Consider the following 24,529-nt stretch of genomic DNA (forward strand, 5'->3'; position numbering starts at 1 on the left):
GCCGCGCCGCGCGCGCCCAGCCCGCCCCCAGCGGTCGCCGCCCCCAACGGTCGCCGCCCCCAACGGTCGCCGCCCCCAACGGTCGCCGCCCCCAACGGTCGCCGCCAGGCGCGCGGAGTGGGGGGAGAGAGGGGCGGGGCAGAGCGGCGGGCGGCGGCGGCGGCCGGGCCGGGAATGGCTCTGCGGGGGCGGGAGGGGGAGGCTGGCGAGCGGCGCTCGTCCGCTCCCTCCCTCCCTGCCTTGTGGCCGCGGCCGCCTTGCTCTCGGCCCCTGCGGTGCCGCTCGGCGCGCAGTTTTGGGGTGGTTTCGGGTCAGGAAGCAGCTCCCGGCGGGCCGTCCCGGGAACGGGGCCCTGCGCCTGCCCTGCCCGGCCGGGCCTCGGGGGCTGGTGCGTCGCGTTCAACCGGTAATGCTCGTTCCCCCGCACGCAGGCTTTTTTTTTTTTTTTTTTTTTTTTTTTTCCTTTTTTCCTCTAGTGTTCTTCGGTAATTCCAGTTCTGAGTGTTACCGTTTAAGGAAAGTTCAGATTGGATTTGAGAGTTCACAGAAATCTGTAAGCTACTTGCGTGTTCAGCTTCAGCCACAAAGTGTTTAAAAACGCTTCGTGGGGAAAAAAGAAAAAACATTCAGCAGCTACTCCCTTACACTTAATATTTTTTTTCTTTTTTTAAGCCTGGACTCGTAGGAAGTCGAAGCGTGTGCAGACATGGTGTCACTTTCCTGTTCACTCGGTAGTTTTTGGACTGGGTCAACTCCAAGCAAACGTGATGGGATAGAAACCTGAGGTACTAAACTTCCTACAAGCTTTGTGGAGATGCGTGGTGGGTGGAGAGCAGAAACACAAAGTGGGACACCTTGGCAGCAGAGGGCTGTGGCATCATCTCTGTTGAACACCAGAGAAGTCAGTACCAGGTGCCAATTTTACTACGTGCATTTCAGTTGTATGAGAGGAAAGCCCAAAGAATCTGTAGTTCTAAGGGATTGCTAGGCTGTTTCTTTTGATATTTTAATACTTTTGTCATGACAAATCAATACTCTTGTGAATTGTATGAATGAAGTGTTGAAAGGGCTGCGATTGCTCCTTGCGTGATGCATTCCACCTCCTTTTCTCTTACTCTGTGCTTTGTATTTGAGGGCTTCAGTAAAATTAAGAATGCATGCCTAAAAAGAAAAATAAAGAAGATAACATACAAATTTAACAGTTGGACAGAGTGACAGTGTTAAATGGTGGTTTTGTGAGTGGAAGCCTTTCATTACATTGTAGTCCTTTCTCTACCTAAGCTGCCCAAAAATGTTGACTGGCTTTATCAAGCTGAGATGTAAATTGGTCCAAAACCAAGCGTACAGGCTTCCAGTGTTTCCTGAACCTCTAATAGGAGGAACCTCCACCAAGTGCCCTAATCTAGCAAGAGTTGATACTTGTCTCCCTTAAGCACTCTTTCCTGTGTTTCCCCGCCCCACACCTACACAACTTGAGCTGAAAGGCCAAGTTTAATCACAAATGTGTTTGCAAAAGGCTAGCAGTTGGCCATGCCATACATTGGATACTTTGGAGGTGAATGTCAGCAACTTTAATTCTCAGGCATTCACAAGGGGAGTCTTAAACAGTAAACAAAATTCCCATGTAAGAGCTGTGAAGACCTGAACTTAGATTCAGGTTCTGAGAAAGTGCCCCAGTTCTTACTCTCTCATTTCAGTTACTTCAGATTATTTGTGGTACACAGCAGTCAGAGGTGGAAAGGAGTGGAGCATTTGGTTTTTTGATTTTTAAAGCCTATTATATGAAAATCAATAAACACAATTTTGCCAAGAAGTTCTGGTATCACCAATGTCTGTTTTTATACCGAGGCCTGCATTTGGCCTTTCCGATCTACTTGCTGTGTCAGAATGCCTTCCATTCTTTGTCCTTAAAATTATGCTATTTCAGTGCACAAAGGTTGCTTTTGGTTTTATTCGTGATTGTTTAGGGCTGAATCCAATTCCTAGCGGTGTTAGTATGGTCTTTTTTTAACCCCAGAAGGGGCTGCCCACTGCCTTGCACCTTGTCTCAGCATTTACATCTGTGCTGAGTAGGTGGCGCAGGGCTGCTGCTCTCATTGGTTAGCCTTTTACACCCACTTTGCACTCACTGGGCACAGATATAACTGTAGATTATTCCTTGCAAGTACTGAGGAAGTGGAGAATGAGGGCAGAAATAGTTTAGATTTGGTATAATGTGCAACATCTGACAACCTTCATACTCGAAAGGAAGCAGCAATGGATTTCTGTCTTTATTTGTCTTTATATAATTCAGGTGTTGTTTCTATATAATTTTTATCATCCTCTTTGGGAAGTGCAAGGAAGAAGGCAATACTGTATATTATGCTGATCTGTTTCCCTAATAAATCCTAAGAAATATGTTACCTTTTGGCTATCTTTCTAAACAGAAAGGGACAGTAATAATCAAGTTTATTAGAGGAATCCCTTTCAGTTTTTCAGTTCGCAGTATTTTTTTCAGTTATGTTAACCTCTTTGACAGTATTTTTTTTTTTTTTGGAAAAAAGAGACACACTCAGTTCTTTGTTGTATTTTTATTCCTAGAGCTCTTTGGACTTCACTGCTAATTAACTTTCAATAACTGTCATAGGGTTACAGTCAGTTGGTATGAATCAGAAGGAAAATGTAGCTTTAGGGGACCATACTGTCAGAAACTATTAGAAATCTTTGCTTGATTTCCAAGGAGAACATATTCACTCAAGCAAGATACAACAGCTACTAGGCATTGTCTGCCACACTAGGAATTCCTTAATAAAAGAGACTTTATTCTTTTGTTATTAGCAGTCCTTCTAGGATGGCTGTGATTAATTACGCTGCAATTCATAGCTTCCTATTTGAATTGTGTGCGTTTGTTTGACTTTCTAAATGATGACGTTGCTTTGGCCGAAGCTTGGATTCAGAACTAAAAGGCTATGTTTTTAACTGTTTTTTCACAAGTTCGATAGAATGGAGGAGGTTGTTTATTGGTGCAGCTTGGCTCATTGAAGCTGTGCCCTTGTCAGATTTTATAAGTTGAGAAGAGTTGAGATCCACTTTTGGCTGAGATAGCTCTAGGGAATACCTAGGTGGCTGACAGTGATGTTGGTGATACTGGGAATCAGTCAGAACATTCACCTGAGAAGTCTTATGCTGATGAATTACAAAACTGAGATCCTGGGTGTCAGAATTTAGATAGTGGTGTTGACATTCTCATGACAGAATACGCAGAGTTTTCAACTGCAGCATTTTAGACAAATTGCTGTTTTAATAATTTGGTGTTGACAGGGAGCAAAGCAAACAGTAGTGCAGAGTAGTGACCCAGACGTTCTTTTTCATCTCAAGCTTTGGGAGCTCTGGGTTATGTCACCCAATATATTCTGGCCCCTAGAACACTCCTTAATATCATCTGCAATGTCCTCGTTTAGCCGTTTAAAAGCCGAGTGCAATGTCAGATATAATACTGAATCCTCTTTGTGCCACTGAATCCTTCTTGTCCCATAGAAAACTCTGCTACTCACAGATGATGTTTTATTTGGTGTGCACAACCATATGAATAGGATATCTCTGTGGAACTGACTGATGGTGAGAGTCTCTATGCTTTTCAGAGCCTAGCCTATGCTGGCCCCTGCACAGAAAAGCCGCCCAAACCAGCCCCTCTCCCCAAGCCACTGTGGCATTTGCAACCTGGCACCCCAGGACAAGGCTTTAAGGGTGCCAGCTCCCTCCCCATGAGGTGATTCCTGTTACCCTGTTGCAGCCTATTGTTTACTTTCTGACTAATGCTAGTAGAGGATTTTAATTTCCAGGCATACCATTAAAATCACTACACATGCTTATGATGACTAACAGTGTTTCCCCTGATTTTTTTTTCCTTCTCCTTTGCTTTCCCTTCCCCCTTCTTACGTCAGCAAATGGTATAATTTGTTTGCAGAGTTACAGGGTATTTTATCTTTCTTTGGCCAGAACCAAATGGATGCAGGTTTGCTAAAGCTACGACAATTCTTTCTTTCTTAGAGTTGGCATGTGGGCGTTGGATTGTGTCATTCGTAGGAGGTGAACGTCAAAGGAAGTGGGATCAACTGTTGGAGGAGATTTGTAATCCAGGTACTTAATATTTGTTTTCCTGGAAAAGAAAGAAAAAATGGCAGAAAGGCTGTCTGTTTTGCTTTTAGCTTCCCCATATAATCAGAGTAACGCAGTATCTGTATCTACTTAAGCACATTTCTTTTCTTGCCTTAGTTTATTTAGGATAAGGAGCTACTGTATTTCCCTTTAAATGGTTTCACATGTTTTGGTGGATTCTGTTGAATGTTTATTCCAATAATACAAATAATTCATGTTCCTTAAGTGCCCTTGCAAATAATGCGATTTATTACCGGGTACATTATGTTGTCTTTTTATTTGATGTAAATGGTCTCTTATAGTTAAAATTAGATAGAAGAGCCATTTCAGACTATTTTGTTCATCTCCAACTGTTTTTTTCAGGAGTGCATTAGTCTGAAGTATTTCACACAAAATACAGAGTTTTGGGGGGCGAGAAAAATGGCCTACAAAAAAAAAAAGTATAAGTACTTATTGTTACAGTAGTTTTATGTTAATCTCTATTTTATATGACGTGTATAGATATTGAGCTGGGTACTGCTCTACTAGGAATATTTATTTCTCCTAAACTGCTGTGGGTAGTCTAGATATCTTTTGCAGCCCTTGTTCAGGCTAAGCTTGAAAAATGAACAGTGGAAATGATTTTTGAAAGGTTACTTATATGTCTTATTTTACTGATTAGGCAAAACAGCCTTTTTAGTTATGTTTTTTTCCTTAAACCTTTGCGTATTTATTCTAAGATTCAGTCTGAGATTTAGTGTAAGATTCTTATGTCCTAGCTATCCATTCTTTTGAAAAATCAATGTGTCATAACACATGCTTTTCTGTTATATCACAGGTGGGGGGACAGACATCTCTGAGAGAGAGGCAATCTAAATGTTTTTAAATAAACTAGTATGAGTAACACAGCTTTTCCCCCTTTCTATAGTTTCTGATTTATGCAGCTTTCCTGGCATTCAACCCTGGATTAATTGGATGCTCATTTTCTTGTTGGTATCAAAAGGAACTTAAGGTCAGACAGAAAGAAGATTCAGTCTGCTGATGTTAAAATTTTCAGAGGAGGATGTGTATGCATTTGTTGGAAACATAGTCCCTTGCTCTGATTTCAACCAAGTATTCTGGTGTAAATTCATTGATTTCAATTATGTCACTCTTTATTTACACAATAGTAAGCAAATTCAGGTCCAGGCTTCTGTTAAGTACCAGTGGACCTTAAATATTTATCTGGTTTATTTTTAGTATGCCAAATGTAGCTATTTATGTAGTAAGCAAGCAGTGATACAAATCTTACTAGATTCCTCCTTTGCTTTGAATTTGCAACAGAGAGGCAAATTATTTTTTTTTTAACTAGAAACTCTTATTATTTATCATGTCAAGTTTGCTCTGTTTAGTCTTAATTTTTTCCACAACCTCTTAATTCTCTGGTAAGAAGATAAGGGAGCCTTTTCCTTGTCTAAAGGAACGTCGATATATAGCCTAAGGAAATGAGAGGCATGGCAGTTTGTCAGTTACTTCACATGAGATCCCCAAAGCAGCTTCAGTTCCACCTGATACCATATTCCAGAAAATCATTTGCTTTCCTGCCAGTCTCCTCTAGAAGTAGAGACTTGTATGATATAAGGAGAAAATGTTAGAACTGCATCAGTCAGTTAATGAATCGAACAACTATAGTTTAAACTAAAACTTTGAGGGTGAAATCTGAGTCTCTTTTAAAATGTAATTTAAATAAGATGCCTGGTACTGTTTATAACAATAGGAGACGTCTCTGTACCGTAAGAGACACTTATTAACTTGTGAAATGCCCTTCCCATCTACTTTATCTGAGGCCCTGGATGCTCTTTACACAAAGTTAAATATGAAGTTGGCTCAAGACCTAGTTCCTGCACTAAAGGTGAAACAAAAGAACACTCCACCTTGCCCACCCCCTGCACAGACATGTAAACTGCTGAGCACAGGGAAATCAAGCACTTTAGCAGACCTCACCTTCAGGTGAGCAGCAGGATGTATACACCAAGGCACAGAAAAACACAGTGCCAGGGCTGAGCGTACGTATGCCAGTGACAAGAGTTCCCAAAACAAGTAGGTCTGTTTCTAAGCCGTTGAGGTTTTCTCATGATGCAGAGCAGAGATAACCAGGAAACCTCGGTTTCTTGGAAGAAGCTTGTGAGCAGGCTACACTTGTGCTCAGAAACAGTGCCAGCAAACCAGAGAAGTTAAACCTTTAAACTTCTAAATACATCAGTTTTCCAAATATTTTGCCATTTTAGAATATAACTTCAGATACAAATCAAAAGCTAGCATGATACAATTGCACAGACTAAAATCTGTGATGCTGCAGGGAGATAATGAAGCAGTTATCAGAACTATAGCCTCTTTCATTTCTTATATTTACTGCACAGCTGAAAGGAGATAGTGATAATGGATTGACAGTGATTGTTTGGTCCTAAAGCAGCTGTGAGGTTGTCCAGCAATGGTGTGTCAGGTACTGATCCTTGTATGGATTTATTCTGTGAGGGAGAAAGTTCCCAAAATAGTGAGGAGGTTCCAAAGCAGGGATTAGTGGAATTAACAGTTTGAAAGTGGCATGTACTCTTAAATGATACCTAGTACAAAGCATACAAGAAAACATATATGTAAAGTTGATTATCTGATTACTAGTAAAATCCTAGCATGTGATGGTCCAGTGTTTTGCCCAGTGTTAAATATTGCACTTTGGGCCTGCCACTGCTAAACAAAAGGGATCAACTCTCCTTACATTCTCTATAAGAATTTTCTATTTTGCCTATATGGAAAGTAAAATTCTCCCCTGCCTTAACTGTGGAAAAACTGTGAGGTCCTAACTATAGGGATCAGTTGGAGCTTGTGTTCTTTTATGGCTTCCACTATGAAGTCAATGTCTCAGATTTCTGGTAGTGGAACGTCTTTGCCATCTTGGTGTTCAGGACACCCTCTTGTCACAAATGTATGTAGGGCCTGATGAGATAAAAACTGCATAAAGTATTTTATGCTGTAAACTGAAGTATTTTTTCTGTCTAGGCTCTAAGTCTAGAAGGGGACACATCCTACCGGTAACTCATGCATTCTGCCCTTGTGATTTCTAGTCTCCCCTCTAAAATACATTATCCTGTGAAAGATTTTGCATGATATGAGACAGGCAGATAGTAGCACTGAGGTGAGTGAGCCTGTGTTTATGCAAGGGTGGCAGGTGCAAAGGCATTCCGCCTGAAAAGAGGCATGAAGGACAAATTAGACTAGTAAATGGAAATGCCAGAAACGGGCATGTGATTTTACACGATGACTCAGATATTAGAATTTTGGCTCTTAGACCACTGGTTTATATGCAGGTGAACTCAACAGCTATCAATCACTATTTTGATTTTGGATGGTCTGTGGTAAAGATTGGTGAGCCTAGCCTAGTCTTTAGTTAATAAATCACAAAAGCCAAGTCCTACCGCTACTGTTGGCATCCTAGTTGATAGTCTCAGAAATGTATCTAAGACTTCATTGGCAGCTGAACAGTCCTCACCAGTTAGAGAAAGAAAGGCAAGTCATAATCTTGAAGGACTAGGATTTTTTTGCTGCATTTGTCCTGTGGAGAAATAGAGGATTTACCTAGTGTAATGAACTTTAACGTCATTCCAAATCACTTTATTTGATTATAAAGAGAAAAATATTTTAATAGAGTTTGAAAAGGAAAGAGAACTAATAGATGAAGTCAGCCCACTGTGTCTATTATTAGAATTCACGTCACGAGGTATGGTTTTGTAAAGAAGTTATGGGAACAATGTTGTATTTATGGTTAAGTATGTGTTGTCTCTATCTTACACTTTAAGATTTACATTTATAATAAATGTTACATCTATACAGGAACCTCTAATAATTATTCTGGGACTTGACAAAGCACTCTTGGAAGAATGATTTATTAGCAATATTAAACCAATGTGAAAAGAATTATACTCATTCCAGCAGTTCTTTATGTCCTGGAATTAAATTTTAGCCCTGATGTGCTCAGCTACCTTAATGATTAGTCTGTGTGTTGTCAAAGCAGCTTGTCAAGCTCTCTTAAATCAAAGGAGGTTGTTTGTGTTAAGAAGGTTCTGATAATGTCCTTCTATTGCTTTGTAATCACACTTTTGCAATAACACCATTGCAGTTGCTGGCCTGTCATTATACCCCTTGAGGAAAACCAAGGACTTTTGATAAACCAGGTGCGTGCTTGGTAGGCACCTTTTCTAGAAGCCAATAACAGTGATGCTGGCTCAGGATCTCATTCTTTGTGTTAATGCCCTGTGTATGAGTACAGTAATTGGTTAATGACCAATTGTTTTATGAAATCTTTCCTGTGAGGCTTCACTGTAAAAATTGTCCCCCAAAAAATTTAAAAAGGGCTAGTAACTGATGTTAACAAAGGTATCGAGGACAGAAGAATTCACAAAAACTGTCTCCCTAACCCAGCATGTCGTAGCCAAGCACTGGAAAAGGCATTGTACCAGCACTGGAGAGAGTACTGACTTCTTGGCACAAGCAGTCTTTTTTGTGTTTGAAACAGTTGCCATTGATTTTTACCAGGAAAATAGTGAGAAAGACAGGGAAACCTAAGCCATGCTAATGTTGAGAAGGTCCAGGAAGGACAAACCATCCTAAAAGTCTTTCACAAATATGCAGGCAGCCTCTGACTTTCTTCTGCCTTTTGACCCATGAAGTTTTTGGTGTCTTACTGCTTCCTATTTTCTTTTACGTGCATGCTCTGACTAGTTCAGCTCAGGCTTTCTGTTAACACACCCATAGTCTAGCACTTTCAAACTAAGTAAAACTTTGCTCTCTCTTTAAGAGCCTGAGCGTTCTGGGTGGTTTAGTGTTTTTCTTAACGATACATGCAGCCTGCTATTGCTCACCCATGCACCTCTGTACTCACTCACCCTAACACCCACATAAAAATCAGTTGTTTGTAATTCCCGTTACCAGTAAAACATGCCGGTTTGGTCTTGATCCCCTCCAATCTCAACATTCCATTTAAAAATTTATCCCATTTCTGCTTTGACACACAGTCCTCCTTCATTATGAAGTTTCTTAGCCTTCTTAGATTTCCTTAACAATTGAGGGACTATATGAGAGGAAGTGTTTATTTCTGTGAAATTTTTTAAAATAAAACACCTAAGATGTTTTATTTATCTTGGTATAAATGTATCTCTGTCTAATGACTTTTTTTTTTTTTTTTTTGCTCACTAACTTGGAAGATTTGGCTACTGTCTTTTTCCATATCTAAATGTACACTTGGGAGAGAATGAGAAATAAATGCTATTGAATGAGTTAGGTAGAGATATGTGAATGGCTTTGATGCTTGATTGATGGATTTGCACAACAAATAGGCAGCTTTCTAGTGCCTTTCACTAAAATAAGGCAATTTGCTTAAAGGGCTACCTTTGTAAAATACTGATAAGCAAATCATAATACATCTCTAAATATCTGTGTAGGGAGAGTCAGGATGTACAGTCATTTTGTCCCTGCTAATCACAGCCATTCTTGCAGGCACTTGAGGAATGCAGGAAGTACCTCAAATAGATCTTTACAAATCATTCTTTGCTGCAATCGTTTCAACCTTTCCCAGTAGTAATATTCATTGTCTTTGACTACTGAGGATTTTAGTGGCAGTGAGTGCAGCAGAGTACAAGTGGTTGTTTCATGCCAGGCAAAAAGTGAACATAAGAGTTGTGGTACTGAGTCAGATGAAGGGCTGAACAAGCCTGGGCTCCTGTCTCTGGCAGTGGCCACAGAAGCTTAAATAAAGAATTAGAACAGAACAAGCATAAATTAACACTTTCCCCACTTTATCTCCTAACAAAGTGGGTCTTTTCAATCTGGCAGCTGTCCTGACAAGGTAAGAGAGAGTAATTTTAAAAATCCATTGGCAAGGAGAGGAAAGTGGAGTTCTCTTCAAAGCACTTGCAGGTTTCAGTTTTTTGATCCAATGCCAAATGCAACAATGGTACTTGCCAAATGCCCTTGCAATGATACTTGTCCTATGTCTTTAAAATATTACATCTTGCTCTCTGTACTGTGGTATTCTGTTTCTGCTGATGTCAGTGGGATTCCTCTAAAGCTGAAACTATTGCCAAGCCCTTGTTAAAATCCTGCTTGTTTTGACAGTAGCATACATTTCTGGTGCGTAAAAGAACAGGAGAGAGAGAGAGCCCTGTCCATGCAGTTAGTAAGGCAAGTGGTTAGTAGGAGACTTAAGTTCTTCTTGTCTAGCTGAGACTGGAAGAGGGTATGCTATATGCTGTGCATGGAAACATCCTGTTTTACAGTACTGCATCCTTTATCACAGTGGTCCATGGCCAGAGACCATGTTCTGAAAGTTAGGGTAGAAGCTGAGTTGGTCCCTGTAGTCTTTACCATTTACTTAGCCAAGTTTAGCCTGGTTATAAATCTACTCAAGGCAGTGGCATCAGTAACAGGAGCTGCCCTTATCTGAGACTCTGACTCCTGGGCAGTTCCATCCCAGGATTAGGCCTGTGAAACTGTGTATGAGTTTAATGCATGAAAAATGGAGGCACAGGAGTGACTCCAGATGGAAGGCTGGAATCCCATTTTCATGAAATACCTGGGTTTTTTTTTAACTGCATTGTGCTCCTCTCCTAGCCTTTTCATTTATATCATATTGATATTAAAGAGAAGAGAGATTTTATGTGTGTGTTCATTTTGCTGTCACGGGTTTCACATTAACAGGACAGTGAGCTTCTGTCTTGGACAGTGGCTTTGTTCTTGAAAAAACTTTTAAAGCTTTTAATCCTAAAAGCCACATGGTCTAGAAGCATCAGCTTTGTTCCATTTCTTTAAATCTCAAGTTTGAATGCCCAGAACTGTTCTTCCAAAGGAAAGTTGCCATAGGCAGGTGTTGTTTGCCAGATGATCTGAGCCTTCAGCAGTTACTTGCTCTGAGCAAGCCTCTTCAGTGTAGAAAGACACCACAGAACCGGTAAGCTCACAAATAGCATTCCTACTTCAAAAGAAGTTAGAAGTACCAAACACCATAGGATCTTGCCAGCTCTGTAAGCCAAACAAATTCCAGTTTAAGGAGGTCAGAAACATCTTAGACACACCTGGAAAACTCATAAAGTGTTTGAGCCCCATCACTGTTGCTCAAGGTGTCCAGAAACTCTGCAAACATTTGAACAATATGTGAACCAGACAGGTGTGGCTTAAGCAGCTTAGATGCCCAAAGAAACTCTTCTGGCTAGAATCACTCAACTAAGGCTTGTCTTTTTCTTTTCTTTTTTTTTTTTTTTTTTTTTTTTTCCTGTATGTCTGTATACCCCTTCTGTAGGGAGGAAAGATGCCAGCTTTTCCAGTATACAGACACAGAAAGGACAGAAATAAAAGCATCTGTGGTTAGTATTCAAACATCACTTCCTCTCAAGAGCGGTGCATCCCTATGAGTAAGAAGTGCAGCATAAGGGGCAGGAGACCTGCATGGGTGAGCAAGGAGCTCTTGGCCAAACTCAGACAGAAGAAGAAAATACACAGAATGTGGAAGAGGGGACAGGCTACTTGGGAGAATTACAGGAATGCAGTCAGGGCATGTAGAGATGCAGCGAGGAAGGCTAAGGCCCAGCTGGAATTGAGTCTGGCAAGGGATGTCAAGGACAACAGGAAGGGCTTCTTCAAATACATGAGCAGCAAGAGGAGGACTCAGGAGAATGTGGGCCTGCTACTGAATGAGGCGGGGGCCCTGGTGACAAAGGATACAGAGAAGGCAGAATTACTGAATGCCTTCTTTGCTTCAGTCTTCACTGCTAAGGGCAGCCCCCAGGAATCCCAGAGCCTGGAGGTAAGGGAGAAAGTCCAGAGAAGGGAAGACTTTCCTTTGGTTGAGGAGGATAGGATTAGAGACCTTCTGGGCAGGCTAGACATCCACAAATCCATGGGCCCGGATGGGATGCACCCATGAGTACTGAGGGAGCTGGCGGATGTTGTTGCCAGGCCGGTCTCCATCATCTTTGAAAAGTCATGAAGAACTGGAGAGGTGCCTGAGGACTGGAAGAAAGCCAGTGTCACTTCAATCTTCAAAAAGGGCAAGAAGGAGGACCCAGGCAACTACAGGCTGGTCAGCCTCACCTCCATCCCTGGTAAGGTGATGGAACAGCTCATTCTGGATGTCATCTCCAGACATATGGAGGAAAAGAAGGTGATCAGGAGTAGCCAGCATGGATTCACCAAGGGGAAATCCTGCTTACCCAATCTGATAGCCTTCTGTGATGGAATGACTGGCTGGATAGATGAGGGGAGAGCAGTGGACATTGTGTACCTTGACTTCAGCAAGGCTTTTGACACTGTCTCCCATAACATCCTCCTAGAGAAGCTCAGGAAGTGTGGGTTAGACGAATGGACAGTGAGGTGGATTGAGAACTGGCTGAAAGGCAGAGCTCAGAGGGTTGTCATCAGTTGGAGGCCTGTGGCTAGTGGAGTCCCCCAGGGCTCAGTAGTGGGTCCCATCCTGTTCAACTTATTCATCAATGACCTGGATGAGGGGACAGAGTGCCTCCTCAGCAAGTTTGCTGATGATACCAAGCTGGGAGGAGTGGCTGACACACCAGAGGGCTGTGCTGCCATCCAGAGAGACCTGGACAGGCTGGAGAGCTGGGTGGAGAGGAACCTCATGAGGTTCACCAAGGGCAAGTGCAGAGTCCTGCATCTAAGGAAGACTAACCCTAGGCACCAGTACAAGCTGGGGGCTGACCTGCTGGAGAGCAGCTCTGCAGAGAAGGACCTGGCAGTGCTGGTGGATGACAAGTTGACCATGAGCCAGCAATGTGCTCTTGTGGCCAGGAAGGCCAATGGTCTCCTGGGGTGCATTAGGAAGAGTGTTGCCATCAGGTGGAGGGAGGTGATCCTGCCCCTCTACTCAGCCCTGGGGAGGCCTCATCTTGAGTACTGTGTCCAGTTCTGGGCTCCCCAGTACAAGAGAGACAGGGAGCTACTGGAGAGAGTCCAGCAGAGGGCTACAAAGATGCTCAGAGGGCTGGAGCATCTGCCCTATGAGGAATGGCTGCGAGAGCTGGGCCTCTTCAGCCTGGGGAAGAGAAGACTGAGGAGGGATCTGATCAATGTGTACAAGTACCTGAAGGGAGAGTGTCAGGGGGACGGGGACAAACTCTTTTCTCTTGTCCCGTGTGACAGGACAAGAGGCAATGGGCAGAAACTGAAGCACAGGAAGTTCCGCCTGAATGTGAGGGGGAATTTCTTCCCTGTGAGAGTGATGGAGCACTGGAACCGGTTGCCCAGAGAGGTTGTGGAGTCTCCTTCTCTGGAGATATTCAAGGCCTGCCTGGATGCAATCCTGTCTAATGTGCTCTAGGTGACCCTGCTGAGCAGGGACGCTGGACTAGATGGTCTCCAGAGGTCCCTTCCAACCTTACTGATTCTATGATTCTATAGTTGTTCTCACAGGGGGAAAAATGTAATCTGAGATCAGGTCAGAATAAACTCAGAAACAGTCCCAGTGCACAGGACAGCGCTTCTAAGCAAGTGAGCTGCGGCCTGCCCCATGACTTCCGCTTCTACTCTGTGTACTCTGTGTTCTCTGCTCTTCCAGTCCTGAATGCCTAAACTGATCAGTGATCTTGCATGGCTGTGGGACACTTTTAGAAGAATATTAGTTCTGGAGAAAGACACTTACAGCTCTTTTTGAAAATTAGATGCTCCTAAGGAATCTTTAGGTGACGAAAACTTGAAACACTCAAAATCATTAGTACTGTTACATAGGCATGTATGTTATGTAGGCATATATTTCACTTTAAGTATTTCCCATTCTCAGGATTTTTTTCACTGGCTGTGCACTGAAGTAGGGTGTTGTATTAGTTTCTTTCACTATTGATCGTAGCATCCCAGCATTTCCTATGTCTACAGAAAATGGAAGCATGAAACGTATAAAGAAGAATAGCAGAAATTAGAATATTGAGAGACAGTTCACAATCATATGCACTGAAACTAGTTAAAGAATTGTTAACAGAGGTAAACCTTTTGTTTGTTTGTTTGTTTGTTTAATCTGGAGGGGTAGTATAGCCCAATGCTCCTGAGGGGACTCTGTCTACGGGAAACTATATGTTTCAGGTGCTTCATTTAGAGGGAAAAGAGGGAAGCAAATGGAATCAAAAAATGCTAGAATCTGTCATGGTACACAGTGGCTGGCTGTCTTCTGCAGTGGGAGTAAGGGATGTTGACACTATCATGCTGGTAGTTCTCAGGTGTTTCCTGTAGATATCTTCTGTTACTTGCTGTCCTTGGGAGAAAGACAATAGCTATTATATTTGTTTAGGACACACTGTTCTGGAGTTTCTGCAGTCCATGAAAAATAGCAACTGGGGGACTAAGCAGGAGTAATGTCTAGAGTGTTCATCTGCCTCTTTCAGCAGAAGGATGCAACACACCTGGACTCATTGCACTCCCTGTGTGATTACTCTTTGGAGGATAATTAACCATTAAGCTTCAAAGTCTTAGCTAAATGGCTAACATGCAGTAAGTTACTCAGAGTGGAACTGAGTGCTGGGATACCACTCACTGTTCAGAGTTTCCACTGTTGCACTGCTGTCCACTGCTAGTTTGCCACTTGATCCAAAGGACTTCTTTTCAGTGGGTATCTACACTAGCCGTTACTCCTTTTTTGTTTTTGATCTGTTTTAAGCATTTGTAAATAGAATTTCTTCTCTCTCATGAGAAATATTGATGATGATGTTTTGGTGATTTTGATTTTTATGCAGAGCATATTCAAAAAAAAAAATGCAGAGCAGTGGTATAGCTGTTGTGCTGTTGCTGTTCTTAGTAGCATTCATTTTCAAAATCACTGAGAGCTAGCCAAATGCAAACCTTACTGTGCAATGCTTAACGCTCCTCAAGAGTGGATGTTCTCTGGAGTATCTTGCTCCTCTGATGTTGCAATACACAATACTCTTTCCAGGGCAAAGACAGCATTCCTTGCTTGTTCTGTACATGTCTCTTGCAGAAAAGGGAAATTTTCAGTTCTAGGCTGAAGTAATTTCTTTACTGTGGGAACTCTGTATTTTCAGTGCATTGGTAGCAGAACATCAGACTAGCATCTGGCCTTTTGCTTATATTGGCTTTATGAATGTGGATGTTATTGCTAATCACAATTTTTAACATCTGGTAAATTGCAGGGAATTCAAGCATCTTGGGAAATAAGTTATTTCACATTTAAGACTTACGCTTTCATAGCTGGTTCTCTCTGGTGTCACACCATGAAAATTAACTTAATAGTGTTGTGAGCAGCATGGCATGTGCATCTGCAGGACTCTATTTGACTTTTGGTACTGTTTGCTACTGTTGCAGTGTCAGCCTCGTACCTGAAATAGTGATGCTCATAACAAAGGAAAACAAACCTCATTCTGCATGTCCTTCAAAATAAGACTAAGATCAGAGCTTGTGTTTGGAAACATTCTGGTCTTGCTGGGCTTTTTTATCTTCTTGTCTGAAGTAAGAATAACTTTGAACTTAATTTTCAGCCACTCCAATAATGTTATGTGTGTTGCAGATGTTTTTTATAGTAGTCATTCCAACAGATGAGGCTGGTCCAGCTACTGAGACCAGAGCCTTGTAGAGGGGATTGAAGAAAATAAACTCTGCTGAATCTGATTGGGTTCAGGAATATCCTGGGACTGGTCATATTGGGGAGCAGGCTCCAGGATTAGCTGAGTGCTGACTGCTTTTGTCAGCACTGCTAGAAGAAGTATCAGAGCCAGCAGTGGCAGCACCTGCAGCTCCACAGCACTCTTGGGGCAGAGGAAAGGTAGAAAAGAAGCAATGGCGATGTCAGGACTAGGGAAGGTGAGGATGAGGCAACAGGGTGCCACCATTGATGGTATATCTTGTCAGCAATTTCAAGTGAGTCTTGGCTACAGAATGATTAGGAACCTTTGACTTCTAGGAAATGCAGTTTCTTTATTTAAAGCTAGTGTATTCCATACGTTCCAAACTGCATTAACTCCTTTAGTGACAGTTTGTGGCACAAATCCTGACTGTTTAATTGGATTTATCATGGCTATTGGGAGCATAAATGTGTTTACAGATTTGTTGTGAAAGCTATTTTGTGTGTTTTTCTCAGAGCAAGTCAACTTCCATGTGGTGCAATTATGTTCAAGATGTTCCCTGTAGCGCTGGAATAATGTCAGATTATATTATATGTGCATATTGATCTTCAAAAGGATTTTATCGAAGGCATGACATACCATGTCAGAAGAAGAAAGGGATCTTACTTTCTATCAGGAAAGGCATGCTAAGCTTAAAACACAAGAAATCCTGTCAAATCCTGTTGTCTTATTATGGAGAAATGTTTGTCACTGTCTAGGCTTTTTCCCCCATTGACCTCTCCTTCCTGCTCCATCTAACTTTGCCAGAACTACGTCTGTCTATCTGCTGTTTTCTGCACTCGTTCTATGGCTGCTTGCAGCTTTTTCATTGTTGAAAGTTTGAAGCAAAAGCAGTAAGACATTTCAAAGATAAGAGTTTGAAAAATGAAATAACTAATTTGGTTTGGAAAGTTTCTTAGTGTTCATTTGGTTTGTCCTACCATATAATTTGGTCTGGAAACTTCCTCCATATTTGATGCAGCTGTACTCAGACAGACAAGTGCCTTTGACCTCTTTAGAAGAGTGTGGCTCTTTAATAATATTATGCTGGAGAGTGAGTAAAGTGTGTGGGTGTAACAACAGCTTTTTGTGCTCCATAGATGCAGAAAGCAACTGAGCTCTTTGATGGAACCGATCATTGAAACAATGAGGGCTGCTGCTGCAGCAGAGCTGGAGGGGAGCTTGGGCAGTGTGACCTCCGGGCTTTCCTTGGGCCCCAGGAACAATCTCCAGGGCAGAGGAATGATTTGAATTGCAGCTGTGTGGAAAGGTGGGTGCAATCTCTGAGAGGGAGGGCAGCAGAAAAAACAGACTAGCTTGGGAAGGCTTTCTGGCATAACCTTGAGAATGAGGCAAGGGAGTTTTATAGGAAGCAGATGGGAATAAAAAAAAAAGAAACTGTAAATTGTTGGTTTATTCCTGCATCCAGAGTAGTACATGGACAGTACTGCCTCTGCAAAATGCCTGACAATTGCTTCCCAAAAGAAGTCACCTTAAATTTTATCTGACTGCTGAGGTAAACCAAAGTGACATTAGTATGTGGCTGGATCTGGCCCTGGGCTGGTGCGGTTGCTCCAGGCTGTGAGGGGTAACTGTGTTGTCCTGTAGGCAGTCTCCAGGCTGTGCCATGGGGTGAGGAAGCAGGACACGGCCCAGCGTGAGGACATGAAGCTCCAGCTCTGCCCTGTGTACAAGCTGCTGGAGGTAAGCTAGGAGTGCATACAGACTTGTAACAAGGCAGCTGGAGCATATTAGCAAGAAAAAGCAGGCAAGTGGAGGAACCAGGACCCTCAGGGAGGTCTATAAAGCACTGCTGCCTCCCAGGGTTTCTCCTGGGGTAACACAGCACTACCCTGACCACGGTATGCTTTGTGGCTGAGTCTAGAACCAAGTATGGGCTTGATTAGGTGGTTTCCATCAGCTTCATACAGTCCAGTGCAGGCATTAATACACAATTTATGAACACAAAGCAATTATGCTGAATGAAATTCCAAGGCAAACAAAATCCCTAAGCTGAATTTGAAAGTATATGTCATGAGCTTCAGGGAAATGTTGGATTCTGTACTTATGTTTACATTTCTCAGGGATTCCCAGGCCAGCTCTTTCCCAATAAGCAGTAGGTGCCGGCCATGTCAGTTTTCTCTGAGATAGAGAAAACCCCTGAAAACACTATGCTGACTTCTGAGATCAGCACAAACAACAGCATTTCTGTTATCAAAGTGAATGAATGATGCTGGCTATACATGAACCACAAATGAATCCTGCTCACATTCTCTGAGCCATATTGGCCCAGGTACTACCATAAAGAGCAAGAAATAGTAAAATCTTATCTTACCTTCTCAAGGAAGCAGAGAAGGCTGAATAAGAATGCATGGAGCTGTTCAACTGATACAGAAGGGACTTTTCTGTGCTGGAACCACAGTTAGGTGTCGGCGGCATGGACAAACAACATTGCACTAGGGGTGAAGTTGGTCTATAATGCATATTGTCAAACTTCGGGGGTTTTTTTAGGTAATGATGTAATTGCCTGTCTGGTGACAGTTCAGATGTTAAACATCATCTCTGCCTAATAATTTCATTCTTAACTATAACAAGTTTTCCCAGTGCTTCTAAGACGATTGTAATCTATTTTCCTGCTGAATGATATTCAGAAATGAAAATAACTTTGTGGTTATTACTACTACTAATTGTTATTATTACTAAGTCTTGTTTAGGGATTATTCGGAGCAGCAGTATACGAGTTCTCTGGAACTCGGAGAAGGTCAAGATTTTCAGATGCCATCATTTGAAGCTTGCAATCTATGCCTGTGTTTTGAAAGCAGGTATTCTGTTTTCAAAGTTATACTTAAGAACATCTTCCAGGGACATTCTTCTATTCTCTCTTGCTGTCTCTTTAGTCTAAGCCTATCAGCTCCTACAATGCCTCTGTATCCAAAAGTAAGGTGCTGAATCTTTGGCTGAAGTTGGCAAAGCAGTTAACAGTACAGACCTTTGAAAATTACAGAGCTCTAAATTCATGTTGCTATGACCAGAGAGAGATGGGTGGAAAGATCAAAGAGGAAGCAGAGAAGTTCAGAGACTAGAGTGTAGAGATGTAGTTAGCCTTTGTCATCGTCGGAAGTGAACAGAAGATAGGATAGGTGCCTTTGATAGCTACAGTGTCAATGTTGCACAAGGTGGAAAATCTGTAGTACAAAAAGTGTGTTGACAGACGCAAGGAACTTGCAGCTGTGCATAGCATGTCTCCCTCTGGAAGTCACTGCAGTTACACGTCCTTTTGCTGTAAGTGCTAATGCTATAACGGAGCAGGAAAAAGGACACAGGCATATCAGAGGGAAAAAAAAGGAAAGGGAAAATCCATATGTTCACTAAAAATAAATATAGGAGAAGATCTCTGGCAATCAAACTTCTGGATGCTCTATGCTGATTCATGCCAGCTGAGAATCTGGCCCCAGAAACTGAGGTTTGGCAGTACAGCGCAAGCAGAGTAACCATGTATGCAAGCATCAGGTAATGATTTTCATTGATTTAGTAAATCCAGATCTACAGATGTACTTTGCTAATGGAAAATTTGGCCTTGATGAAAAAAATTCCTGAAGTTTTGTGTAAGTGTATAAAAAAGTACCCAAGAATGTAGAAACTTTTGTGTGCCTAATCAGTTACATATTTGCTAGGTTTTACTGAACGGTTTGATGTATGTTCAGAACAAAATCACATTTTAAAGGCACAAAATGTACTTCACAGAAGCTCAGTGTCCAGGCCATTTTACAGAACTCAATTTTTTTACTGTGCTTCAATCCAGTTAAAAAGCCTGTAGGATGAGCCATTTTAAAATATTCACAAGATCCATGAGTCATGCAAAATCCTATCACATTTTTTCCTCTAGTTGAAATCACAAGTTACGAGTGGTAAAAGACCTGTTAAATCATAGATAAAGAATGCTGCATGATGGGTTGGTAAAATACAAAAAAATCTGATTTTCATCTAGCTTGTAATTCCCTGGGAATGAATTCAACAGGTAAGACTGACATCATGGCTTACCCTCAGAAAGGAGTGGCATGCAGCTGTATCCCTTGGAGAGTTGCTATTCCTTCTCTTGGTTTCTCTACTGCTTCAGGCGAAAGGAGATTTTCGTACTACTCCTTTATCTAGCACAGTTGATTCCCCACCTATACCAGCTCAGCTTCTCTGGCAGGTATGTTGGGGGATGGTGGACCCAAGCTTTCATCTGCTCCCAAGTCTTCCCCTAAAAAATTGCACATTTGTGATCCCACAGAACCTTTTCTGCATCCAGACGCAGATGAGCAATCCAGGTAGACAAGTAAGAGGTGACACTGGATCCATATATTCAGACTTACAAGTCCTACTGCTTTGGGTGCGCACAGCTTACAATAGTGGTTGTCCTGAAAGATAGCTCTGGAGCATGGGCAAATAGATTGTGTGATGGATTTGGGAAGTACCAGGTTTTGCACTCGTGTAGTTGTAATAGGAGCAACCAGTCTAGAATAGCTTCATTGCCTTTAGATCTACACTGGGGCAAATCATGATCCTGGACACAGGACTAGATCAAAAAGAAAAGATAGTCAGTTATCTGACTTGCACAGTTAAATAGTGATTGTATAAAATTTGTGCAAGAAAATGAGAGGCCAGCTTTGAAATCTGATTTATAGATTCTTTGAAACAAAAGGAGGTTATGGCATCGTATGTTTTTAATACAATCTCTGAGCATTTCTAGACAGCAGTGAGCTTTTTTTTTGGAAAGGGTAAGTATTAGGTTATTAGGATATTAAATTTCTTGGGGCTGAACTTTCTCCTTTGCTCCAGCAGCAAACAAAATATGATGTTAAGTGAAATGATCTGGTAGGACATTAACTAAAGCAAAGGAGCATTAAAGAGATAGTCTTGATCTTCAGGTATGTAGAAGGAAGCAGTGAATCTAAAATTCATTTAGATCAGATATGAGTGATAACAGAGATTAGATTATCCTATCTAACTCTTTGCAACATTTCTGAATTTAGTAATTGCAAATTGATAGAATACCAATATTCCCTAGATAATTTAGTTACTATAATAAGGCCTACCTGGGAGTGCTACTTGGTTGTATCGGTCAGTGCTGGACTGCCCTTTCAAGGCTGGACTTCAACCTTTTTTTCATATTTATTATTCCACAGTGATTGTTGAAATTCTTACCCTTTTATTTTCTTCTCCTTGAAATGCAGTGCTCGGATTCCCCAAACCTTGTGTTCCTTGTTGGCTGGGATTTGCTGAAGGCCAAGAAAAAATCCATAGAAAACATTAAACCCAGAGAGTCTCAGGTTAGCATAAACTGTAAGAGTATTTAATCAGAGAGAAAGTCTCACTTTCTGCTCTCTCCTGTCTCCATTTTTGGACCATATATTGGAGCTCAGAACTTACCTCTCACAGAAACAATATAAATTCAAATAATTCAAATAATAGGAAAAATGTGTGCCATTTGAGCTGGGATTCAGTGAAAAGGGGAACAACTGAGGGAAACAGTTATTTTTCATTGCTTGCATGGTTCAAATCTATATCGTTAGGCATTACCAGACGTTTAGCTGAGGGAAAGCAGTGTATCTGAAATAATCTCACTATTAAATAGAATTCTAATTATTTCTTATTGCTACTTTTTTTCTGGTTCCCATTTTCACATATTTTTTCTTTCCCATAGTGACTTTATCCTCTCTCTAACCAATTCCTTCTGGAAAAAAAAATGACAAAAAAAAAGGAAAAGAAACCAAAATCACAGTAAGGAAGTCATGAGGTTAGAATGAGGAATTGCACGCAGTATTTTTAGTGACATCCCTTAGAGCTTGATCATTGTCAGCAACCGTAGGAAGGCCAACAGGGAACCCGAAGCACTGTTCCTTATATTGTGGGGATAAAGCAATGCTCACCAAATGAGGCTGACAAGTTCCCATTCTAGAAGTTGATCTATAGCCTAATCCACTTCTCTTTGCCAAGTAAGAGGACCAGGTTAGCAGCAACCTTTGGGCATACAGCTTCTTCCTTATTCCCCACCACTGTGTAGGATCTTTACTTTAGTAGCACATTTTAAAGGTCAGTGGTCAACATCCTTCCATTTAAAATTAAATGTATCCTGCTTTCAGATGGTTGCAAAATTCCATACATTGAGCTTCTGTTGTAGTGAACTGAGATACTAATTTATTGTAAAATATCTTTCATCAGACTTGAAGAGCTAGGTTTTGCCAATGCTAAAAATAAATCTGAATATAGGAAGGGCTTATGGAGTGAGCAAATCCAGCTGTAAAAAATTCATCTGTTGTCAAGAACACTGATCATGCAACATTTCTTTAACTCTCAATTTCTTGTGAAATAAAACCAGACATACTTAATTCAGCTCCTGCATATAGGGGTTCTAGTGAGGGATTGAAATGTCTTGTATAGTGATGATGCTAATCTCGTACTTTTAACGAGTACAAAGATGTGTTGATTTAAAAAATCAACTTGAGGTAAATATCTGACCTAGAAAATTTTAATCCAAATGATTAAAATTTAGCAAGATGAAAGCACCTCAAAACAGGGTCTCATTAGAGGATGTGTTGGGAACAGATGAAGCTCTCAGCTCTGCTAGTAATCATCTCCTTAAGATGGCTCAGTACTTTAAGAATATTTTTCTCTCTTTGAAAAGCTGGCAGATAATTTTGAAAACAAAAAGGCCTGTACAGCTAGTAATGAAGTGAACCTTGCAGCTATCTGGATATTACTCAGTTGTGAGCACGTGTTTTCTGCTCTGTTTCTTAGCAAAAAGAACCTCAACCTTTGAAAAGATTGAACATGTGTTTTATTTATGTTCCATACCTGTTTGTGACCTCTCACACTGATGTTAAACAGAGGAAAGCAAGCTGCAGTCTCTTTTTGATTGTTAGTTGCTAAACCCCGTATCTCAGGTGTCTGTGTCACCCACCAGTTCCTTTCTGACAGTTATGTGACAATCACAATTCTGTTCTTTTTTCTAGCTCATTCATCTGTCGCTCATTGTCTCTGAGGCCGCACTGCTTGGGTCATAAAGCTGGATAAGACAAATTTTGCTGTCCTAACTCAAGGAAGCAGCTAGGAAAAGAAAGTGGTGGAACTTATAAATGAAGGAAGAAGTAGCCATGAGGCTGATCAAAGCCGTCAGAGCTCTTGACACTGTGCTGTATACTTCCAGTTGTCTCATAGGATTTCACTTTGATAAAAGCACATGAAGTAGCAGGAAAATGTGGCAGTCTTTGTGGATTAGAGGAAGAAAAGTGACTGTTTATTTATGTCACAGTAAGTAGCACCAGGAAATCCCAAAGATCAGAATGCCATTGGGCTCAATGCTGTACAGTCAGTTGACAAGACAGTCCCTAGGTAAGAGTCCCGAGATAAGAATATGCTATGTGGATATAGCAGACAAAGAATGCGGGAAGTAGTTTGAAGAACAGATAAATCCACAGAGTTCAGCAGAAAAACAGTGATAAAATCCCACTTTGCAAAGGAGTGACTTGTAGGCATCATAGCAAAAGTGTCTTAAAAGACAGTAATATGAGAGCTTTGTAACTTTTGACAAAATTTTTGCTGTATGAAGAGCATTCTCTCTGCAACATAAAATGCGTGTGTTTCTTGGTTGTTATGCAGTAGATTGTTCATATGCTTGTTTGTCATTACGGCACTGGACTGAGAAAGCTAAGATCAAATCTTTACAGAATTGTAAGGCTAAATTGTTTCTTTATTATCTATTAAAAAATAAATGGAAGATGAGAACCTGCCCACTCTAAATTCATACACAAATAATTACAGGATAAGACAACAAGAATGTACTTGCTCAAAGAGGAGTAAATGCTTGGGCCTATTCAGGAAATTGATGGCAAACGGGTCATTCAAAAATAACTTTGTGAGGCTATGGAAAGCTAGTGAAATTAAATAAAAGCAGAGAGAAGAGAAAAAAGCTGATTAAAGCAAGTGTTTTATCTGATACCAGAAACTGTTGGTTTTCATTCTGATCTGTTGTTCTTATTTCTGCATGTAGCCTTTAGAATGCATTTCAGGTTTCTCAAAAGGTTATTATTTTTCCAGTGGCATTAGAAAGGCTGAAATGATATTTGCAAGCGATTCTCCTGTGGTTTTGGCACCCACAGCTCCAGATTAACCAGATATACAGGCATGTAGTAAATCTGCAAATCAAAACCTCTAGGTCCTGCTTGCCCCAGAAAAGTTGACAGAAGTTTTGTTGGTAGGATCAGAACAGAACCACAGTATGTGCCCCAGAAGGGACATATATCTGAAAAAATAAGCCATCCAGAATGAATGCCAACTCATAAAATGGTAGCTTCTCTTCTTTTTTTGTGCAAACTGTCTCACTTGGGAAATTGGGAAAGCTCTGTTGTTGGTTATATGGATGGGAAGGGCAAGACTACCCTTTCTAATTCTAGTTTCAGCTGACCACAGATATAATTTGTATAAAATTATGTAATTTAAAATCAGCTCAAATTTCCAGTTTCCAAAGTAAAGCAGCTCGATTCATGGTCTCAAGTAGAATAAATTAGTAAATACTAATCTGGCATTGGTTCGTGAGGCACTCTACAAATGCAACAGTTGAAGGAACCTCTCTAAGGTAAAAGTCTATGGAGGATTGTAACAGTCACTTAATAGCACTCAGTGAACCTACATAATAGGAAAGATCAAAAAACTTTCATATCCAGTAATACTCCTAGGGGTGTAAGGTAGGCAGAAAAGCATTACCTCAGTTGGTAGTGTGTGACACA

The 24,529-nt window shown here is 41.2% G+C and overlaps 1 protein-coding gene across 2 annotated transcripts in view; it reads left to right on the forward strand.

Annotated features, from left to right (window-relative positions):
* Positions 1-345: 345 nt before the first annotated feature.
* NAB1 (NGFI-A binding protein 1) overlaps positions 346-24,529 on the forward strand; it is a 59,566-nt gene continuing 35,382 nt past the window's right edge. Inside the window, exons 1-3 of one of the 2 annotated variants that reach the window (XM_062578696.1) lie at positions 346-406; positions 673-785; positions 4,030-4,119. The gene's annotated coding sequence lies outside the window, so the exon portion shown is untranslated. Of the gene's footprint in view, positions 407-500; positions 554-672; positions 786-4,029; positions 4,120-24,529 lie in introns of those variants that run through there. The other variant, XM_062578695.1, reaches the window with a different exon arrangement.

Source organism: Rhea pennata, chromosome 6 (assembly GCF_028389875.1).
Source record: "Rhea pennata isolate bPtePen1 chromosome 6, bPtePen1.pri, whole genome shotgun sequence".
Lineage (NCBI taxonomy): Eukaryota > Metazoa > Chordata > Aves > Rheiformes > Rheidae > Rhea > Rhea pennata.